The 7,300-nt window shown below is 40.6% G+C and overlaps 1 pseudogene; it reads left to right on the forward strand.

Annotated features, from left to right (window-relative positions):
- The first annotated feature begins 1,032 nt into the window (after window positions 1-1,032).
- On the forward strand, window positions 1,033-1,774 carry LOC105978409 (annotated as a pseudogene).
- The last annotated feature ends 5,526 nt before the right edge of the window (window positions 1,775-7,300 follow it).

The following is a 7,300-nucleotide window of genomic DNA, read 5'->3' on the forward strand; positions in this document are numbered from 1 at the left end:
GTCCTCGGCGCCGCCCGGGCGCTCCGCTGCCGGCTGGGAGGAAACGCTGGGCGCCGGTAGCGCCCGGACAGCTGCTTTTGTGGGTCTGGGGGAGGCCTGCGGGGCCGAGGGCGCGATCCCCACATCCTCCTCGCGCTTCCGCCGCGCCGAGGCGTCCCGTGTGTTTCCAGAGGTGGCCTTTTCTCGGAGGGCCTCCAGCCCAGTCAAGCGTTCTGCTTTGTTCAGTGCATTTTTCCGCTTCGCGGCCGGTGCTTCCAGCGAGACGGACGTTGTCGGTTCCGACGATCTGCGATATAATCCTTGGGCGTTCGGTGAGCGCCTGGAGAGCAACGGGTCTTATTGCTGCCTTCGTAAAAGACCTGCGGAGTTTCATTGGCCTTATAAACTGTGGCTACCCGTTTATGGTTTTCTTGAGTCGTCTGCAAACGACGAGGCTCGTTTTTTGGTTTTCCTTCTAGCTCCAGTCATTGTCTAATGTCATAGCCCCACCTCCACCCTCCATTCATAGCTCCTCACTTTCCCCTCAGATCTGCATTTGGCTCTTTCCGGAAAACGTCGTTCAAATCTTGAGGCAAAGGACTTCTTTCTTAAAAGGCCTCCAGCAGTAAAGGAACCGGAAAGTGTGTCATCGGGTCCAAACATGTTATTTTAAAGATGAGAAAATTGAGGCCTAATACAACCTGTGTGATTAGCCTCACGTGGTCAATCAACTGTTTAAAATCTGTCCAGTTTGAAGCCATCCCCCATTCTTTGTGTTTAGCCCATTTAAAAAGAAAATAAAGCCAACCCACTAAATTAAAATGTGTTTCCTAAGTTACAGACTAGCCAGAAGTCATTCCGACAGGGATAATCCAAGGAATACGTGCCCTTGATGTGGTGGCAAATCCTTAGACTTTAATTGGACAAATCTGGTGATCTGGGTACAACTTTTTCTCCAGTCTTTTTAAGAGCTAGGTGACCATGAAGTCACATTGCATAACCTCGCATCTTCAATCTTAAAATCTTTACTATTGGGGTAATTACGTTTACTTCATGAAGGATGATGGTGAGTTAAATGAGATAATATGTGCAGTGCTTACATAGAGTTTTTTGGGAGAAAGCCCCTCCCGATGAAAAATGAGAGCAGTTTTTAAATTAATGTGTCAGCAGGGCCTACAACCTTCCATGGCACCTCCTTGGCTTAATCAAGTCCACATTTCAAGCACCGCAGTTCCTCTGACCAAATTTTGTTAGATTGAACCTTATGAAATGGCAGTTTTTAATGTACCAGTCAGAATGCATTCAGCTGCAATAAACTCATAAACAAAAAGGAAATGCATTGTAAGAACATCAGTGGTCAGAATGTGAAACAGGGCAGACGATGCGGACCAGCAACAAACTACCAACATAGTAGAGGAGCCTCTGGATCTCATTAGGCTCAGCCCAAACGAACATGCTAAATGTGAAAATGCTAAATGACCGAGAGCCCAGAGGACGACTGCATGCGTATGATCAGCATTTAAATATGATATTGGGAGATGTGGAAGAAACTGTGACTATTATGGAAATTGATGCAGAGATGTATGAAGTGATATATACATCAATGAAATGGACTATCCCAATGCTCCGTGTAAGGGGTGATGGTGTTGTGCTAGTTGCCCCTTCGTTGACATTGGCTGAAGCCAAGAATCTGCGCAGAGGGGAAAAGAGGTGCCTCTTGAATGCAGGCTATATTCTGAAGAGAAACCAACGTAAACTCGTAACCAATGATCCACCCTTTACTGAAATAAATTAGTTTGCAGCTATAAACTAAATGACATTTGAATTTTTATTCCACCCTTCCAATAAATGTAATCACAAAAATGCGGAGTTCCTTTAGCAAATAATTTTGGATGTTTTTTCTTTAAAATAATTGTTTCTTTTCCTGTTTAAAAAAAAAAAAATCAGTGAACTGACTGACAGGCTTGGAACCAAGCTTGGAAAAAGGCGGAAAGCAAAGTTAGTGAAACAGATCAAAATATAGGCATAAACTACTTAGGAAAACTTTTATTAACATCATTGCCACTGGCCACTTGAAAAACAATTTGTTACCATAGTTTCTAACAATGTTACTTGAGTGAAAATGATGTGAGAATTCAAATAAAGAAATGATACAATGGACATACAAAAAAGCATTACTTGATACTAGTGGTTTTACTTTGTACTAAGTTCTCAACCTGTGGGTCGCTACCCCTGTAGGAGTTGAAAGACCCTTTCACAGGGCTCATCTAAGACCATCGGAAAACACATATTTCCAATGGTCTTAGAAACCGAAACACCGCTCCTCTATCCATCTCCAGGTGGGTCCACCCCCATACAGATACGCCCACATACAAATACCTGGCATAACGACACTTCATTAATTATAATTACTGGGTAAATGTAAAATATATACTGTAAAATAATCAACTACTGGGAAATATGTATATTTATATCTGTACCATGGGAACTTAATCTGGATGCTGATCAGTCCTTTTATATTCAGCTGTGGTTGATGTGAATACTGCCCCCTTGTGATAGTAACAGGTAGTAAAAAACAACAACAGAATGGTAAATCACAGGAAACTTTAATGAACTGTATTGACAACTAGTCATGTATCATCTTTTGTATTATTAAAGCTATTATTATTATTATTTTCATTATCAGACCATCCCATGACAATTGATCATGTAGAGAAGAACATTAAGAAAAGAAAATATAGTGAGGATTTTTTACAGTATGGTTTTAATGATAGGGACGAATTTGTTATGAAATTGAGTGCAATTTCATTATCTAACGACACTGTCTGCAGAGGAATAGATAACATGTCTGCTGATATTCTTGATCAGGTAATCCAGTAAATTAAATCTGATCCACTTCTAATATTTAGCATCCAGCCAACTGTTCACAGTTACTGGTTTATGTGAGGCATATTAATGATGGCGACTTTAAAGATAAGTTTCTTTTTTGCAAACCTCTTGAAATGACAACTGCTGCATGTGATATATTTGACACAGTTGATTCACTTCTGAAAGAGCATAAGATCTCTTGGGAAAAGGTTTGTGGTGTTTGCACAGATGGTGCTCCAGCTATGGTAGGATGTTGATCTGGATTTCAACGTTTGGTACTGAATGAGTCACCCAAAGTCATTGGAATTCACTGTATGATTCATCAGCAAATATTAGCAATGAAGACACTGCCACAAGAGTTACAAGAAGTAATGAAAAGCATCATAAGTTCTGTCAATTTTGTAAAGGCAAGCACTTTAAACAGTCGACTGTTTTCGCAACTGTGCAACGAGTCGGATGTGCCAAATAATGCTCTGCTGTTTCACAGTGAAGTGAGATGGTTGTGGAGGAAACGTTTTAAAATGTGTTTTTGAGCTTCGTGATGAACTCAAAATGTTTTGTAATCAGAAAGCAAGACTGCAGTTATAAGCACTTTTCAGCGATAACAGTGAACTGCAGAAAAGAGCTTACTTGGTTGACATCTTTGCCATCTGGAATGAGTTCAATTGATCACTGCAAGGACCAAATGCAACATGCCTCGATTTGTCTGAAAAGATCTGATCATTCCAAATGAAACTTGAGCTTTGGCAAAAAAAATTGGATGAAAATAAATGTTCATGTTGCCTACCTTATCTGCTTTCTTTGAGGAACATGACATTGAACCGGACTACAATGATAATTTCTGTGAAAGAACGAAATGTCATCGTACTTTCCAAATCTACCTGACACACCCCATTTGCACTTGCTAGAAGCCCATTCACAGTCAAAGTTGAAGATGTTCCTGAGACAGCACAAGAGGAGTTCATTGAACTTGTTAACAGCGATGCAGCGAGAACTGATTTCTCTACAATGCCAATTACAAAATTCTGGATCAAGTGTTTGCAGTCATATCTTGTTCTGTCTGAGACTGTGTTGCCCCTTCTTACCTTTTCAACAACATATCTTTGTGAAACAGTGTTTTCCAGCTTGTTGGTTATCAAGTCTAAATACAGAAATAGACATGTGTGGAAGATAATGTTTGTTGTGTTCTTGCAAAGACTGCCCCAAGAATTTCTGATCTGGGGAGAAAGAAGCTATCTCAACCTTCGCACTGATGTTGGCTTTTTATACTTACTGTCGCAAAATGTAGCAATGTAGTTTACTGTTATTATATTAAGACTGTTTGTTGCTCATGCTACAGCATGCTTCAAGATGAAATTTCATTTATTTGTAATTAGAAATAAATATTTCACAATATATAATTACATATTGTTTTTGTGATTAATCACTATGCTTTAATTATGTTCAATTTGTAACAATTAAAATACATCCTGAATATCAGATATTTACATTATGGTTCATGACAGTAACAAAATTACAGTTATGAAGTAGCAACGAAAATAATTTTATGGTTGGGGGTCACCACAACATGAGGAAGTATATTAAAAGGTCGCGGCATTAAGAAGGTGGGAACCACTGTATTAAGTGTTTCTGGAAATTGCTTAAGTTGAAATGCTATGTGAGGGATTGCAATGTCCAGATGAAGACTGGATCTCAGCAAAGAGCAGCAACAACATCCCCGGGAGTATTTTTCGGCATAAACAACCCCTATGGAGCTAAAGAGGCTCAAAATTAGCATTCATACTGTTTCCCTTTCTTGACACTTGCATAATAACAAATATATGAGTGGTAACAATTTATTTCACTCCTCAACAAATACTTTTAATGTAACTACTGTGCGGAGACCACCACTAAGTTGGAGTCAGTGCTGAGAGATATAAATGCAAAGAAAATTATACCATGCTATAGAGAAAAGTGAAGCTTTGATGGTGTAGCGGTTTAGCATTGGGCTGTGATCTGAAAGTTGGCAGTTTGAAACCACCAGCTGCTCCATAGGAAAAAGACAGGGCTTTCTACTCCTGTAAACAGTTATAGTCTCAGAAACCCCAACGGATAGCTCTACCCTGTGCTGTGGGCTCCCTATGAATCATAATTGACTCAGTGGCAGTGATTTTGGTTTACAGTGAAAAATTGAATGATAAGCTACAATGAAACGTCTTGGTTTAAGACTTAACTCTCACTTCTTTACTGTGCCATTTTGTGCAAAAGTTGTCAGTTGTCCTCAAGTCCATTCTCAGTAACCCCATGTGCCATATAATAAAACACTGCCTGGCCCTGTGCTATTCTCAGTAGTTGCTGTTGGAACCCATTGCTGAAGACGCTGTGTGAATCCACCTGCATGAAGGTCTTCCTCCTTTTCTCTCATCTTCTATATCACTAAACAGCATGTCCTTCTACAGAGACTGGTTCCTCCTAATGGCGTGTCTGAAGTATGTGAGATGAAGTCTTGTCATCCTCACTTGTAAAAAGCTTTTTCCGAGAAGATTAGCTTGTTCTCCTAGCAGTCCATGCTATATTTGATATTAATTGCTGTCATTGGTTAAACTACTATGTCCTCTCAAAATATGTGTCAACTTCACTGGGCCACAGTTTTTAGTGGGTTGGCAGTTATGTACGGTGTTCACTGTGTGATGATCTCCCACGATGTGAACTGATGTGATAAACCAATAAAAGGATTAAGGATGGGGTGTTGGGCAGGGTTCTCTAGAGAAGCAAAACCAGTGATGCTTATATATGTCCATATACAGAAAGAAATCTATGTCAGAAAGATGGCTCCTGTGGTAGAGAAGTGGGTAAATCCAATCTAATTTCTTATCTGTGGGCCAGATGCTAAGCTGGAGGCTTCTCCTAACTTGCATAGTTTGGGGGCCGACGAACACAAGTGTAGCAGGTACACCACAGACTACAGAGGCAGATGAATCCGGGGTCAGAAAGGTCAGGCTTCTGACTAAAGAGGCCAATGAACCCATGGTTGGCAGGTTATACAGTAGGCTGCTGATGACTCCTGGAATTGGCAGGCAATATGGTAGGTTACTGGCTCAAATCCAAAATCTGGAGATGGATAGGCCAGATGCAGGATCCAGACCCAGACAGCAAAAAGTAAATCAGCTTCCCCACAGCATGCACTTATATAGTAATTAAGCCACAACCTGAAGAAGATGCCTTTCAATTGCACTAGGCAGTGAACTGAGTAAAGAGGTGGCATTCTCCCAAGTCTTCCAACAACTGCTTGACTGCTCACAGCAAATCCCATCATGAAGTTGATTACATTATGTTAGGTTCCATCGTAGGGGATTACTAGGCCAAACGACTGAAAATCCTGGTCCAGCCAAGCTTAACTATCACAGATGGGATGCAACAAGCCCTAATCAGATGTAAAGGAAGTTTCCCTGGGATGTGGCCTACAACACCTTTCACCATAGAAGAGGTGAACGGACAAAGAAAAGAGCAAAGATTGGAGAAATCAGAAAGAATCAGAAATGGAATTAGCCCTTTGGATCTGGGTCCCTATAGTAGGAAGTTTCTAGGACCAAGGGAGGAAATCCATACGGAATGCTATGCCTACAGATGCGGAAAGCAAATATGGATCTTTTTCCAGAGCAGAAAAAGAAAGCCTTTCTCCACGGCCACCACTCGGAATTTGGACTTGTAGCCTCACAAACTGTGAGAATGCATTTTAGTTTATATTTTTGTTCTAACAGCATTGTTAAGTAAGGAATTTACCAACACCATAATTCAAAGTCATCAATTCTTCTGTTAGCCTTCCTTATTTATTGTCTAGCATTTGCATATAAAAAGGTGATTGAAAAATACCATGACTTGGAATAAGCACACCTTGGTCTTCAAAATGGCATATTTGTTTATTTATGTAACTTCAATGAGACCTGCTGGGGGAAAAAGGGGGGCAATTATACCTACTTCAAATGGGGTATAAGGTTGGCAGTTAGAAGAATGAAAAGGAACCAATAATTCTTAAATACCTAGTAATCTGTGCCAGCCCTTGAGGCAGACTTTAAAAGCATAAACTCAAAGACTCTATGTGTGTAGTGTGAGAACTGGGGAAGCTAGTAATTCTTAGAAGTACAAATTATACTTCAAGTTTCACTGTGAATATGTGTCAGTCAGAAGCTGGCAGGAAATAGGTGGCATACTCCATGGGAAAATGGAGGAGAGTGGACTAAAGTAACTGCTTCTAAGGCACGGCTAAGAGAAGCTCATAGGGCTTGAGGAAGTACTGCAGAGAAAACAATAGAGAGGGATGTGAAGGGACACAGAACAATCCGTTTCCAGTCCCGAGATGTGTTGGTAGCCTTCAGTAGAAGCACACAACAGAGAGCCTGAGGAGAAAATACCTAACATTATTTTCCTCTGACTTTCCATTGGTTTGCGACAGGCTGTTAGCTTTCTAGTTGGT

The sequence above is a fragment of the Echinops telfairi genome, unplaced genomic scaffold (assembly GCF_000313985.2).
Source record: "Echinops telfairi isolate 266 unplaced genomic scaffold, ASM31398v2 ScPeMD7_2;HRSCAF=8, whole genome shotgun sequence".
Classification (NCBI taxonomy): Eukaryota; Metazoa; Chordata; class Mammalia; order Afrosoricida; family Tenrecidae; genus Echinops; species Echinops telfairi.